At 38.9% G+C, this 16,805-nt stretch overlaps 2 pseudogenes; one reads left to right on the forward strand and one right to left on the reverse strand.

The window, feature by feature from the left end:
• Positions 1-3,788: 3,788 nt before the first annotated feature.
• Positions 3,789-5,323, forward strand: LOC130852565 (eukaryotic peptide chain release factor subunit 1-like; annotated as a pseudogene).
• A 10,733-nt stretch (positions 5,324-16,056) lies between these two features.
• LOC130851951 (GDNF family receptor alpha-2-like) overlaps positions 16,057-16,805 on the reverse strand; it is a 161,981-nt pseudogene continuing 161,232 nt past the window's right edge.

A 16,805-nucleotide genomic window follows, 5' to 3' on the forward strand; every position in this document is an offset into this window, starting at 1 on the left:
GCACCCCAATGTTCATAGCAGCACTATTTACAATAGCCAAGAAATGGAAACAACATCAACAGATAAATGGATAAAGAGGATGTGACATATATACACACATACACAATGGAATACTACTCAGCCATAAAAAAGAATGAAGTAGAGCCATTCACAGCAACATGGATGGACCTAGAGATCATCATACTAATTGAAGTAAGTCAGAGAAAGAAAAATACTGCGTATTACTTACATGTGGAATCTAAAGTGTGGTACAAATAAACTTATTTACAATACAGAAACAGACCCACAGACATAGAAAACAAACATATGGTTACCAAAGAGGAAAAGGGGTGGGGGAGGGATAAATTAGGAGTTTTGGTTAGCAGATACACATAACTATATATAAAATAGAAAAACAAAAAATCCTACTGGATAGCATAGGGTACTAAATTCAATATCTTGTAATAAACCATAATGGAAAAGAAAAAAAAGTAAAAATAATGACTATTGCAATTGGGAAAGGTGTCCAGCATGAACTAAACTCTTCTTCACTTTGGCATTTTAAAGGGAGGATGAGGGCATAGGGAGGGGTTGAGTGGAGTCAGAGAAGAGAAAAATTACAAAAATTACAAAAGACTAGTTCTTTGTAAAGTTAAAAGCAGCTGTGTTTATCTTGAAAATCTCTACAAATCAGAAACATATATACAGCCCACAGTGACCTAAGGCTGAGCATAATTAGCTCTATCAGGTAAAACCTGAAACCAATGAGAAAAGGGGAAAAAAGTCCTTTTTAAACTCAAAGCCCTTCTGAAGGGCTCCTTCACCCAAAATCTAATTCATAGCCTCCTTATGGGTTTATCAAGGACAGATACAAATCTTAAATGTCATTTCCACAAATAGTAAAGGCTTAGTCATCAGAAAAAGCAAATTTAACTCATTCCAACTGTTATTTATAAACTAGTAAGTTTATATTGTAATACCTGATTCACAACTAAGTTTTTAAAGTGAGACTATGAGATCTCTAGTTTTATCTCTTTACATCTTATTTGTGCAATTTTCAAAAGTCGAATACATAGAATCAGAGAGTAGAACAGTGGTTACATGGGTGAGGAGGTAGGGGAAATAGAGAGATGTTGGTCAAAATGTACAAAGTTGCAGTTATGTAAGATGAATGTCTTGAGATCTATTGTACAGCATGATGACTGTAGTTAATAATACTGTGTTGAATACTGGAAATTTGCTATGACAGTAGATATCAGGTTCTCTCATCTCATACACACACACATACACACACACACAAATGGTAACTGTGTAAAAAGATATGAAAATTAGCATGACTATTAATCATTATACATATAACATCATCATATTTTACACCTTAAATATATATATTTATATACACCTTAAATATATATGTACAAAAATAAACAGTTTTACATGCAAAAAAATGTGTATAGAGTTTAGGCCCACTGCAAAGTTGGAGAGAACAGTCTCCAAGACTGCCCTCACTTCTGACACCAACTGCAACTTCAATGGATCCCCCAAATTATTCTCAGGCTTGACAATTCACTGGAAAGACCCATAAAAATCACTGAAAGTTGTTAAAAACCATGGTTATAATTTTATTACATGGTTTATTACAAGGAAAGGATACAGATTCAAATCAGCCAAGAGAGTAAGCACTAGGACAGAATCCGGAAGATTTACCAAATATGGGGCTCCCATTGCCTTCACTCCATAGAATCGTAGATGTGCTACTCTCCCAGCAGTGATGAATGACAATTTCCAACTCATTCTATGAGGCCAGCACTATCCTAACACTGAAACCAGGCAACAACTTTATAAGAAAAGAAAAATACAGACCAATATCTCATAAACATATGCAAAATATTCAACAAAATATTAGTCAATCAAATCCAACAATGAATAAAAAAATTATTATACATCATGGCCACGCTGGATTTATTTCAAGTATGCAAGGTTGGTTCAACATTCAAAAATCAATTAATGTAATACATCATGTCAACAGGATGCAGAATAAAAATCATATGATTATATTAATTGATGTAGAAAAATCATTTGACAGAATGCAGCATCTCTATTATACAACATGTTAGCAGACTAGTAATAGAGGGTAACTTGCCCGATTTGCTAAAGAACATCTGCAAACACTGACAATACCAAATGCTGGTGAGGAAGTGAAGCAACAGAAACTCTCATTCATTGCTGGTGAGAATGCAAAATGACACAGCCACTTTGAAAGACAGGTTGGTAGTTTTTTAAAAAACTAAATATACTCTTACCACATGATCCATCAGTCGTGCTCCAAAGTATTTACTCAAATGAGCTGAAGATATCTCCACACAAAAACCCTCACATAAATGTTCATAACAGTTTCTCTCAGAATTTGCAAAAATTAGAAGTAACTAAGATGTTCTTCAAAGGGTGAATGGATAAATAAATGTGGTACCTCCATAGCATGTTAATGGACAATAAAAAGAAACAATCTGTCAAGACACAAAAGACATGGAAGAACCTAAGAAGCATATTGCTTAGTGAAAGAAGTCAGTCAGTAAAGGCTACATACTATATAATCCAAGCTACCTGACATTCTGGAAAAGATAAAACTGTAGAGATAGTAAAAAGGTTACTCTTTGTCAGGAGTTCAGGGGAGGAATTAATAAGTAGCAGAGGTGATTTCTACCATGGTGAGCTATTCTTTATGATGCTCTGATGGTGGATACTTGTCATTATATATTTGTCAAAACCATAAAACTGTCTGTACAACAGAGTGAACCCTAATGTAAACTATGTGGTTTAATTAGTGACAATGTATTCACATTAGTTCATCTATGGTAAAAAATGCACCATAGTAATGTAAGATATTAATAACAGTAGAAACTGAGCATGGGAGAAAGGAGGTATATGGGAACTCTACCATGTGTTCAATTTTCTGTAAACTTAAAACTTCCCTAAAAAATAAAGTATATCAATTTTTATAAATTGTGGAGGTTGTAAATGTTGGTCTCAATTTTTGCATAAATTAAAAAATTTGTGGGTTTTTTTTTTTTTCCCTAAGTAAGCAGAGGTCTTTCGGCATCATTTGGTTGGTTTTACATTAAAACTTTATGGTGTATCATGTTTAGCAAACGGCATTTTACAGAACATGTGATGATTTGGAATATGCATTCACTAACATTTATAATGAGGTCATAATTAGAACCGAAAGTAGCCATAGCAAGTATGATTTTCATACTGGCCACCAAGCATAATGATAAATCCCATAAAGGCCACAAAGGTAATGCTAAATCCCTGTGTTCAATAGCTTGGATAACGTTATAGCTAACATTATATTTACATACAACAAAAACAATGTTCCCACACTAGGGTTTCTTTTAAACTTTTAAAAAAATGAATCTACAAACATGCCACATACGTTTTTATTAATAGATCCTGAATGTTTCAAAATTTAGACACGATCAAGTATTAAACAAGAAACTTTTAAGTCTTAGACTGCACATAGCATATAATAACGTAACATTATTTCTCAAGAGTTTAAACACTGATCATGAGACTTGAGTATATTAAATCGGGCTTATTTTCAAAAGCCTAAATTTTAATTCTTTTTGAAAATCTGTTAAATTAAATCTTTAGTTAAATCCAAACATAGACCCTAAAAATTTATTGCTGCCTGGAGAGAGGGAGCCGGTGTCCTACATCTGAGCCGCCGCCGGGGAGGAGCAGCGCTGCCACCCAGGGCTGGGCCCTTAGGCCCCTCCGGGCCGCTCTAAGGAGGAGGAGGCGAGAGGATGGCTGATGACCCCAGTGCTGCTTAGGAAGGTTGAGATCTGGAAGATGAAGAAGCTCATTAAGAGCTTGGAGGCGGCCCGCGGATGAATGCCGCGTCTGGGCACCCCCATGCCCTCTTGGTTCCGGGACCCCTCAGGATGGCCGCCCCCACGACGAGGAGACCCGGGCACTAGCCAACTCCCTCCTTCTGAACTTCTGGATAGAAGCCCTAATCCCAGGGGCGAGGGTCTACCCGGTTGGCCAGAGAAGGGGCCCTTCCCTCCCTTAGGGCTAAGGGGTCCCGCTTCCGGGACTCGGACCACTCGACCCCCTGGTGCAATGGCACAAGCATATCACTGATCATTCCTCCCAAAAACCAGATTTCACGAGTGGCAAAAATATTAGCAGATGAATTTGTAACTGCATCTAACATTGTCATGAGTAAACCCCTTTCAGCCCTGGGAGCCATTACGTTTGTGCAACAAAGACTCAAACTTTATAACAAAGTACCTCCAAATGGCCTGGTTGTTTACTGTGGTACAATCCTAACATAAGAAGGAAAGGAAAAGAAAGTCAACATTGACTTTGAACCTTTCAAACCAATTAATACATCATTGTGTTTGTGTGACAACAAATTCCATACAGAGGCTCTTACAGCACTACTTTCATATGATAGCAAGTTTGGCTTCATTGTAATATATGGTAGTGGTGCACTTTTTGGCACACTCCAAGGAAATACAAGAGAAGTCCTGCACAAATTCACTGTGGATCTCCCAAAGAAACGTGGTAGAGGAAGTCAGCCAGCCTTGCGTTTTGCCTGTTTAAGAATGGAAAAGCAACAAAACTGTGTTCAGAAAGTAGCTGAGACTGCTGTGTAGCTGTTTATTTCTGGGGACAAAGTGAATGTGGCTGGTCTCATTTTAGCTGGATCAGCTGACTTTAAAACTGAACAGTCAATCTGATATGTTTGATCAGAGGTTGCAATCAAAAGTTTTTAAATTAGTTTATATATCTTATGGTGGTGAAAATGGATTCAACCAAGCTACTGAGTTATCTACTGAAGTCCTCTCCAACATGAAATTCATTCAAGAGAAGAAATTAATAGGGCAATACTTTGATGAAATCTGTCAGGACACAGGGCAAGTACTATTTTGGAGTTGAAGATACACTAAAGGCTTTAGAAATGGGAGCTGTAGTGATTCTAATAGTCTATGAAAGTCTGGATGTAATGAGATATGTTCTTCATTGCCAAGCCGCAGAAGAGGAGAAAATTCTCTATCTAACTCCAGAAGAGAAGGATAAATGTCATTTTACAGACAAAGAGACAGGACAAGAACATGAGCTGATTGAGAGCATGTCCCTGCTGGAATGGTTTGCTAACAACTATAAAAAATTTGGAGCTACGTTGGAAATTGTCACAGATAAGTCACAAGAAGGAGCCTCGCTTGTGAAAGGGCTTGGTGGAATTGGAGGTATTTTGTGGTACTGAGTAGATTTCCAGGGAATGGAATACCAAGGAGGAGAGGATGAATTTTTTGACCATGATGACTACTAGGTAGTCAACATGGGTCTGGAAAAATGTGCCTCACCCTCCAGCATCCAACCCAAGGAGCCTACCCATGGTGGAATCCAAACAGATCCCTGCCTTATAATTGGAACATTTCCAGAACCTAATCCATGAGTATTGGATAGTGAAAAGAAAACCAAAACAAAACCAGACCCAACCCTACACTTTGGTTTTCATGGTGTCAGCGTAGCAGCCTACAACTAAGTTCCTAAATGCCACTTTGGACTAATTTAAAAAAGAATCCCAGTTTTTACTTTTACTCAATGGTGAAATTGGTTGCTCTTGTATTTTATGAAAAAAAAAAAGATTTTTTTAACCTTCATACATAGAAGCAAAAATACTTTAACTGCTGTAAACCTTCAAAGTTAATAGAAATGAGATCATACTGGTTTGTTTCTTATTTTGATTGGAAAAAAATTAAATTGTTGCATTTCTCAGAGACCCATTTACATGGCATTCTCAGCTTAGACTGCATAAGAAGAAATATATGTAGTGAAATGTTGGAGGGAAAAAAGGGGAGGAAATTATGGTAATCTCATGGAGCAAAATGATGAGAAGTTAAGATGGGGGCAAATGCTGTCAAGGAAGCTGAGTGTTTCAAAGCAGCTCAGTAAAAAGACAAAATTGAGCCCTTGTTATGTTCCTGCACTCTGCTGGAGAATAGATACTTGAATCTCATAAAGACATGGTTTCTGTCCTCAAGGAGCTCAGAGAATAGTGAAGAGGAGATTAACTAGGAAACAGACCGAAAGGAATCTTTGATTTGGCCGTTAAATGGTTGGTCAGTGCATGGGAGAGAGCAGCTTGGGGATGGTGGTGAGGGAAGTAGGCAGAAAAGTAAATGTGGAGGGTGTGGATGAGCTCAGATGGGGGACATTATTTTCTAAGAAAAATTGATTTGGTTTCCACCTGTAGTTTCATAATACATTTGGAATTAGATTCTTGTCAACAGTGTGAGATAAGATTGACTCCATATTGTTTTCCTTTATGCAAACACAAATGTCCAAATATCATGTTAAAAAAGACCACCATTCCCCCATGCATATGCAACACCATCTTTGTCACAGAGAAAGTATTCAGAAGCACAGGATGTATTTTCATATTATGTTCTATTCCACTGGTGTATGAGTTCATCCTTGTGTGAATACCATGATGTTTTGATTATTGTAGTTTTATTATGAGACTTGATAACCTAGGTAAAGTCCTGCTGTTTTCTTTTTCAAGTGTCTTGGACACGCTTCACCTTCTGAATATTCATAAACAGTAAAGAATTCACTTGGCAAATTCCCCTAAATAATTGGATTTATAGTTAGGATTCCTCAAATCTACACATCAGTTTGTGAAGAATTGGCACAGTACAATGTTAAATTTTTTAATGCAGGAACTCAATAGGTTTATGCATTTAATTAAGTATTCTTTAATTTCTTTTAGCAACATTTCTTAGTTTTCTATATGAAGTACTTGCACTCAGACTTCTTCCTTGATATTTCATATTTTTATGCTTTTGAAATTAAAATCTAAAAATGTATCTTTCTGTTTCTTGCTGATAGTATAGAAATAAATTTCTTTTTGATATATTGACCTTGAATCGTCACTTTGATAAAAATGAATTTGTTAATTCTAATAATTAATCCATAGATTCTTTAGGATTTCTCATATACAGCCATCTATGTATAACTTTAGTGTTCTATCTGGGCTTCAAATCTTATAATTTTGCTTTACACAGAGATATAGGTATGGGTATAGAATTTTCTCTGCATTACTTAAGACCTCCAGTATACCACTGAGTAGTACTGATGACAGTAAGCAACCTTTTCTCATTGCCAGTAACAGGGGAAGACATTTGTCATTTCGTCTTTAAATGAATGTTTTTCAGACATATGTAGAGAATTAAATTTTACTAACATATTTTATCATTGTTTATTGCATCCCCTGTTATTATATCTTTGTCTAGTTTCCTGTGGTTCTGTCAGTTACTAGGTATATAAAATTTTAAATTGTTATATTTTCCTTTTGAATTGAACTTCTATCTTTATTGCTTCTTTTTTACCTTTAGCAATATTTTGCCTTAGAACCTATCTTGATATTAATAAAATTATAACTGTTTATTTAGGGGTAGGTTTTATATACTATATCTTTCCCCATACTTTTACTTTTAACCCCTGTATTCTAATATTTAGATATATTCCTTTCAAAAACTGTTTTTTGAGTGGAGGCACTTTCAGTTGATGTAATTACTGATTTGAGATTAAATCTTTGTTTATTGTGCATTTTCTATGTATTGATTTCTTTTGTTTCTGTCCTTTTGAATTGATTTGATCTTTCAGAACTTTTCTTTGTTAGTTTTGAAGTCATAAATTTTTTTCTATTATTTTTGTGGCTACCCTATTTTAACAAAGTTTAACATTAACTGGTAATTATACCTTCTTCCAAGAGAGAGCAGGAACCCCATGTACCCATTCCTGACTTCTAGGTTATTATTGTCGTGTTTCCTGACTTCTAGGTTATTATTGTCATATACTTAAATTATATGTATGTAACTTATAAGTAATATACATAATTTAGGTATAGAAATGTAATAATATATATTATAGATATATATTTAAAGCTTATTATCATTGTTTTATACATTTTTTTATTTATTTGGAGCTACCCACACATTTGTTAATTTTGTTATTCTTAATTCATTCCTACCTCTCCATCCTGTTATCTAGGATTTTCTCACTTTTAAAAAATAATATTCTTCATTATTAGTCTTTAGTTTGATATGCAATGAAAAATCTCAATTTTTGTATTTCCATAAATGTTTTCATTTTCTCTTTTTTCAAAAGATATTTTTGAATTTTATACATTTGCCATTATATCCTTTCAGCAGATTAAAATTATCTTTCTACTGTTGAGAAATTAGATACTAATTTAATTTTTTCTTCTTTGATGCAATCTTTTTTCTTTCTTTCCTCTTTGTATCCCCTCCTGATGGCTTTCAGGTTGTTTTTTTGTGTTTTTCTTGCTGTCTTTTTTTGTGTGTGTGTGATTTTATGATAATCAGTGTAGATGTGGAATGCATCTTTTTGTCTGTTCACAATCTGAAAATTCTCTTGCGTCTGTGAGGGTAGTCATTCCTCAGTTTTAAAGTTATTAGTCATTTTCCATTCAAATATTGCTTCTGCCCATTTCTTTCTTTAATTTCTGTGATTCTAATTAAATGGATTTAGAATTTTTTATCGTGTTGAATACTTTGATGGTCTCTCTCTCTCTGTGTATGACTCTCTTTTCTTCAAATTTTTGCCACTTCAGGCCTTATTCTGAATTTCTTTTCTGGTATTTTTTTCTGTTCACTAATTCTTTCATCATCTGCTTGTAAGGTGCCACTTTCTTTGAGGTCTTAATGTTACTTACTTTTTAGTTTTAGAATTTTTTTTTTCCAGAAATTGCTTTATTCCCTTTAAAGATATGTTCCACATTTCTGCCAGAATATTTAAACCTGTCTTTTATCTTCCTGAAACTAGTAAGCATAATTATATAAAGCTAATGTCAGAAACTCAAGTTAGCTGTGAGGGAGAGCTGAATTGCCAGGTGCTATAGTAGCTTATTGAAGCAAAAAGCCAAAAATGAAAGAGTTAAGCCTTTGTTCACATACTGTGATGAGTACTACTGGTGTATCATCAATAGTACAGAACTGGAGAAAATGCCAACTGCTTCTGTTTAATCTCCCTCAGAGGACAGCCCACTAGTTGAGGGTCGTGTGGATCAGCACAGACATGAGGGCCATCTCATCGTGGAGGGGGGGCCCCAAAACATGGCCCAGCAGTTCTGCAGACACCAGGGTAATGGAGAGGCAGAGGCTGAAGGATAGGAGTGGAAAAGTACCAGGTACTCACTCAGAGTCAGTAAAAAAATGGCTTCAAACTTTCCCCCATCTCCTTCCCCCATATGTGGAAGCCTCAGGGGGAACGCCTGAGGAAGACATCTGTGCAAACAAGGCCTCAGAGAAAGAGACCTGGGAATGGAGATGTCAGGCCTGGAAATGAAAACGTGGGGAGAGTGTGCCAGGCCAGAGGGGTCTGAGTCCTTGACTACAACTCCCTTCAGAGACGGCAGTGCATCAACAACCAGTGCATTTGGGAGGGCATGCGGGGGTGGGGGCAGCCTCCACCATGAGGCCTGTTAGGTACAAGCCTTTGTAATTACCTGTGGCGAGGCCTGAAACATCATCCACAGTGCGTTAGTCCCCTCTGGCTACTATAAGAGAATATTTTAAACTGCTTTTTTTTTTAAAGCAGCGAACATTTATTTTTCACAGCTCTGGAGGCTGGAAGTCCAAGATCAAGGTGTTTCAGAGTCAGTTCCTAGTGAGAGCTGCTTCCTGGTTTACTGAAAGTCATCTTCTCGCTCTACCCTCCCGTGGTAGAGAGAGAGAGGGCTATGATCTCTTCCTCTTCTCAGAAGGTCTGTTGACTTGAAAAAATATGTGCACAATGTGAGAGTTGGGAGTTAAGGTTTTTGGGAGACAAAATGAGGACTGCAGGTCAGGAGACAGCATCCCAGATAGCTCTGAGAAACTGACCCAAAGAGGAAGGGGGGAAGCTCAGTATATATGTGGTTTTGGTGAAAGGCAAAAACATGCAATCAAGCACATATTGTTTACAGAAGGTTCCTGCTAGTCTCCTGCAGGCTAGTCACGGGGAGCAGTCGTCACCATGAAGGATTTTAGTGTTTTTCTAGATATGAGGAGATACAAGAACTGGGCTCATAAAGTTGGTTCCTGAAAATATCTGACTATCTGAAGACCTGTTCTGTCAGTTTTTCCCAGAGCACAGAGTGCCTCATTTCAGCTCTCCACCATGAACACCTTTCAGGGGGCGTTGAAAGTTAGCAGTTGCAGTAGCACATGACTCAATCTTTGTAGAGGTAGATGGTGAGTGCGAATGGTGAGTGCCAATTGTAGCTGACAGGTCTCTTCTTCCTCCTCTTCTTCACTAATTTGCTTCTGGGGACTCCATCCTCATGAGCTCATCTAAAGTGAAATTTTTTTTTTTTTTGCAAATTTGTTTTTAGAGATAAGTTGAGGCCTAAAATATCTTCTTTCAGTCTTTTTGGGAGGGGGGGCACCCTCAATCTGTAATTTTCTTAATCCAACTTTGGAGACCAAGATTATTGTGGGACAACAAGATAGGTCAAGTTGAGTTGCAGTCTTCACAAGAGCATAAATATTTCTGGTTGACCTTTATTTTGAAAATGTGGTTGGTCAGCATCCCACTCCAAATTGCTGGAAAGGGGATTCCTAATATTCCAGCCTTATGGGGCCTGGATTCAAACATTTGTCCTCCTCGCCCTAAGCATCTGTCAAAATTGAAGATCACCCTCTCATCAGCCTCTCCTATATTTACAAAGGCAGTTTCAAAACGTCACATTCAACTCTCTGGATTTCTATTCTGCCTGAATTCTTGGCCTAGTAATTCTTCATTACAATGTTAATTCTAAAACACATTCCTGCAGATGTTTTAACATGAATTCAGAGAGAGAAAAGGAGAGAGAGAGGTGTCTCACTTTGCATGGTTCCAGTGTATAAAAATTTCAATAACTGTAGCTTATTTAAATAACACCAATACAGTAACAGTGTGGTTGAAATTTCAGGTTCCACAAGTTATCAACTATAACTGCATGAAGTACAAAGTTTGCTGCTGTCTGTTCAGTCTGCAATCACTACATAAATAACAAACGTGTATCATGCGCAGTGACCAATCCTCTTTCAGAGCCTTTTGGTGATTGCTAGGTGTGTATCAGTTTTCCAGGTGTAGTTGTGTGGCCACTTTGTCTCCCCCGTAAAAGGAAACTAAAAAGAATTGCCCAAGAAAGAGGAAAGTGCAGCAAATCAATAAATAAGTAAATAAAGACACTAGATGTGGTTAGGAGACAGCTAAGCATTCACATGACAACACTGCCACCATGCAGGAGACTATAGATGTGACACCAGAGGAACTGAGTGCAAGAACATGAAGGCCAGGCTGAAGACGTCGCAAGGAGGTGATGCTGGTGAAAACTTTCCCATTCAAAGAATGCTGAGAGATTTTTCAGGACATGGAAACCACAAAGGGTAAAATGTTGATCTTAACTTAGAAAGGAATGTGAATTCATCAAGATATAGAAAAAGATACCATGCAAATAAGGCAAGCACTGTTCAAACTACTGTTAATATAATTTTTAGAAATTAATAAGATGATTTTATTGCAATGTTTTCAATTATACTACAATAAATAAATAACACTTTTGGTACTTTTATGTCCTATATATTTTTTAATTGCAAGTAAGAGGGTTTTAATGTTTTGACAAAAATTTTGAATGTCATTGAACATTTGTATTTTTCCCATTGATTATCGTGATTGCTTTTTTTCAACTTCCGTTTTTATGGTCATTTTATGGTCCTGAACTACCCTGCAAAGTGCAGACTCTGTGCAATTGTGTCAATTTAGAAAGTTGGTGCTTGATTACATCATAATATCCAACTCTTCATTGTTTACATACAAAACTATTGAGAGTTTGGAAGACTGCTGGAATCTAGATAAATGTGTCAAATACATTTTCAAAAACAGTTTTCACATTTTTTTCATTTAATCAGGTTATTTTCTAAGAAAGAGGACAGAAAGTAGAGACTGGCAGGTACTTGGATTCACATTTTTTTTTCCTAGTAAGAACTACAGGGAATAAAACTAATCTCTCTTCTCTGAAGGAGATCCGTAAGCAGAGCTCTATAAACATTAGCTTCCTTTTATTCTTTTTCCCGTCATCTATTGCTGGGCATTTAGGTGGCTTCTATATTTTGGCTATTGTCAATTAGATTGCCATGAATACAGGGGTGCATGTATCTTTCATGTTTTTGTTTTCTTTGGAAAAATACCCAGAAATCTATCTGGATCATAAAGTAATTTTATTTTTTTATTTTATTTTTTTAGTGTTTTGAAGCACCTGTATACTGTTTTCCACAGTGGCTGTAACAATGGACATTCCCAGAAACAGTGCACAAGGCTTCCTTTTCTCCACATCCTCACCTGCCAACTCATCTTGTTTGTTGTCTTTTGTAGGATAGCCATTCTGTCAGGTGTGAGGTGATATCTCACTGTGGTTTTGATGTGAGTCTCTCCAATGATGAGTGACGCTGAGCATCTTTTCGTGTGCTTGTTGGCCTTCTGTATGTCATTTCTGGGGGGAAAAAACTGTCTGTTTGGGTCTCCTGCCCATTTTTTTCCCATTGGGTTTTTTGGTTTTTGGAGGTTGTGTATTCTTCGTCTGTTTGGATAAGAACTCCTTATTGGATATATCTTTTGCAAATCTCTTCTCCCATTCAGCAGGCTGCCTTTTTATTTTGTGAAGGTTTTCTTCACTGTGCCACAGCTTGTCAGTTGGATGGAGTCCCACGGGTGGGTTTATTTGGGGTTTTGTTTCCCTTGCCTTAGGAGACAGATCCAAAGAAAATCTTGCTAAGATTGATGTCAAGACGTGTAAACAGCTCATGAGGCTTAATATCATCAAAACAAACAACCCAATCAAAAAAATGGGCAGAAGACCTAAATAGACATTTCTCCAAAGAAGACATATGGAAGGAGAGGCACCTGAAAAGATGTTCAACATTGGTAATTATTAGGGAAATGCAAATCAGAACTACAATGACAAATCACCTCATACCAGTTAAAAGTGCTATCATCAAAAACTCCACAAACAATAAATGCTGGAGAGGGTGTGGAGAGAAGGGAAACCTCCTTCACTGTTGGAATATAAATGGGTATAGCCACTTTGGAGAACAGTTTGAAGGTTTCTTAAAAAACTAAAAAAAAAGCTATCATATGATCCTGCAATCCCACTCCTGGGCATATATCCAGAGAAAAACATGGTCTTAAAGGATACAAGCACCCCAATATTCATTGCAACACTGTTTACAATAGCCAAGACATGGATGCAACCTAAATGTCCATTGAAGGAGGAATGGATAAAGAAGTTATGGTACATACATACAATGGAATATTACTCAGCCATTAAAAAGAATGAAATAATGCCATTTGCAGCAATATGGATGGACCTAGAGATTGTCATATACTGAGTGAAGTCAGAGAAAGAGAAATATTATATGATATCACTTATATGGGGAACTCTAAAGAAAATGATACAAATGAACTTATTTATAAAACAGAAACAGACTCACAGACTCAGAGAAGAAACTTAGAGTTACCAGGGGGAAAGAGTTGAGGGGGGCGGGGTGGGGCGAGGGATAATTAGAGAGATTGAGATTGACAAAAAAAAATTGTATATCACTATATTGTACACCTGCAATTTATATAATATCATATGAGGGTGAGTCAAAAATTACCCGCACTCCTTATATTAAAACTTCTGTTGGCTGCACTGTCTTATCAGTGCTTTCTGTTCAAGGCTACTATGTCCCCAGTCACTGCTGTGCACGTGTGAACATTTTACATCAGTTCATTTGTAACTGCAGTATGAGCAAAAATGGATGCCCCACATGTTATTTGCATGAAAGAACAGCATGCAGTGATTCATTTTTTGTGATCTGAGGGTGTACCTGGTGCCATTATTTATCGAAAACTGTGTGCAGTATGGAGAAAGTGTTTTGCCAAGAAGAAGCGTGTATGAATAGATAGAGAAGTTCAAGGAAGGTCACAAAAATGTTAGTCATCAAGAAGAAGCAGATTCACTTCTGATGAAGAAGTGAGGACAGTGGTGCATGCGTGGCTCGCAGCTCAGCCTAAAACATTTTTTAATGAGGGAATATGAAAGCTTGTTGACAAATGGATAAAGTGTATTGAAAAGCAAGGAGATTATGTTAAAAATGATATATTTGTCTTTTCTAAAAGTTAATTAAAATAAATTCTACAGCCAGAGTGCAGATAATTTTTGACTCACCCTTGTACATCAACTATACATCAATAAAAAAGAAAAAAAAAGGTGCACATACTGCTTTTGTTTTCTTCTAAGAGTTTTATGGTTTCAGGTCTCAGGTTGAAGTCTTTGATCTCTGTTGATTTTATTTTTGTGGATGCTGTGACGAATGAGAACGTGGAGTACGTGATCCATTTGGGGTTCCTGTTTGTCTGAGGTGTGAGATGTAGGTCTGTTCAAATCTCCTGATCATTTTTTTTTTGGGGGGGGGGGTTGGTTTTTGGAGTTTGAGTTGTGTAAGTTCTCAATTTGTTTTGGATGAGAACTCTTTATCAGATATGTTTTTTTCCCTCATTATTTATTTATTTATTGTTTTTAAATGCCAGACATTGGAAGTTCTACAACTTGAGGTTTAGGTGGTTGTTCTTTTTTTTTTTTTTTGATTGAACTGCAGTTTATCATCAACATTTAACATACTTATTTTTATTAATTATTTCTGTTTTTAAAATGTTATTTATTTATTTATTTATTCGTTGCGTTGGGTCTTTGATGCTGCACATGGGCTTTCTCTAGTTGCAGCAAGCAGGGACTACTCTTCATTGTGGTGCGCGGGCTCCTCATTGCAGTGGCTTCTCTTACTGTGGAGCATGGGCTCTAGGCACATGGGCTTCCGTAGTTGTGGCACACAGGCTCAATAGTTGTGGCACACGGGCTTAGCTGTTCCTCGGTATGTGGAATCTTCCTGGAGCTGGGCTCAAGCCAGGGTGTCCTGCATTGGCAGGCGGATTCTTAACCACTGTGGTTGTCCAACATTTAATGTATTTCAAACACACACAACACATTTACAATATTGCATTGTACAGATGTACTGGAACTCCATTTATAGTGGGTGGCTGTTGACTCACACACTTTCCCCCCTGTTATTGTAGTAAGTCATACTGAAATCCATGTCCTCATGACCACAAGTGCATTTTCCCCAGCGTCTCCCCCACACCCATGTGTTGTCTTTGGACTTTGTCATGGTCTATGCAGAGATAGATTTTTATTTCCACTTGTATGGGTTTGAGCATATCATCTGTGGTGTGCTCCAAGCACAGAGGACAAGGTAAACTCAAAGGGCCAATATTGCTGGAACAAAGAGTTACAGGATTCCTATCACTTGGTCATAATGAGACCACTGCAATGTCCCAGAGCTCTCTCAGCAGTATGCCCTGTCCCTTGCCCATCCCATATAGGGAAAGATACGCGCCCCGTTCTCCTCCTGCTCCGCACACTGAAAGTATACATGTTCTGCCAGTCAGCAGATGACTCACAGGTTCCCTGGCTATAAAAACTGGCAAGCAACCCATGCTCATTGTGGACTCTCCCTGGCTACCAGAAAGTCAGCCCATGGTTCTGGCAGCGCCCCTTCTCTTTAATAAATCCTATCTTCTTTACCTTCTGCCTTATGTTTGGAAATTCTTTTCTAACCGGTCTTCGGACCAGGACATCATCCTTTCCTTTCTAGCTACTGAATTTTCCCTCTGCATTTGGAAGACCTTTCCCGTTGGAAAGTATGGAATCAAAACCGACCGCTTGCTCCGTTTTGGTTTGCCAGTCCCCGCCTTCCCTCCGGCCCGCCCGCCCTCCCTCCCAGGAGCCAGGGTCTCGCTCTTGCGCTCTGGGCAGCCCTTGCTGGCCACCAGGCCCTGCCGCTGTCTCCGTGGAGAGTTTGTCACCCTGGCTGCAGACACCAGCGGATATCTTCCCAGCCTCCTCCCCGCGACCCCGCTCCCCCGTCTGCTGCCGGGGCCGGATCGTGCCGTGTTGTGCGGTGCCAAAGCGGGAGCTCACTCCCACGAGGATGCCTGAGAGCCGGGGCGGACGCCCTCCACCCGCCCCCGACAAGCTCTGGCTTTGGGTGGCCGGCGCTGCGTCCTCGCCTCCGCGCCGTGGGGATCGTCCCGCTCAAGTTCGCGCCTGTTGTCGGGCGCCACCTGGCGGCCTCTTTTATATCGTCTCTTCCCTCTGGAGCTCTGGCGACCTTGGCGAGAGACGGGACTCGGTATCCGCGCGCGAGTAGAGTTCCGGGAGGCCGGCGGCGCTGGAAGCGACCATCCTGGTCGCGCCTGGGCGTGGACGTGTCATGCTGTCGCCGGAGATTGGGCGTGCAGCGTCAAAGGGGAGTGATCGGCGCCACGCTCCTGCGCGGATGTGGGGTCACCTGGCGGGGTCTACCGCAGGCTGCGTGGACCCCACCCTAGGATGACCGGGCCGCTGAGGGGGAAAGGAATTCCTGTGGCCTAGCTGTTCTTTGTCAACCTGATTAATTTCCCCACTTCGTCTACACTGCCTGCTCCTGAGAAGTGCTGAGGCCCGTGGAGTGTGCAGTGGGCTCAGTGGTGGGCACGTCTGAGTCCTGGTGGTTGGATTCTTTCTGATGGAATTTTTGGAGTCGTGCTCTGGCGGTGGGGACCGCCCGGGGCCATGAGAGATAACCTGGATAGGGTGGCACTGGTCTGAGTGCTGTCCGTCTTGGGGCCCGGTTGTCAGAGATGCCTCTGCAGAATTTCCCCCAAGTTCCCATTTAGAGACTTTG

Source organism: Hippopotamus amphibius, chromosome 4 (assembly GCF_030028045.1).
Source record: "Hippopotamus amphibius kiboko isolate mHipAmp2 chromosome 4, mHipAmp2.hap2, whole genome shotgun sequence".
Lineage (NCBI taxonomy): Eukaryota > Metazoa > Chordata > Mammalia > Artiodactyla > Hippopotamidae > Hippopotamus > Hippopotamus amphibius.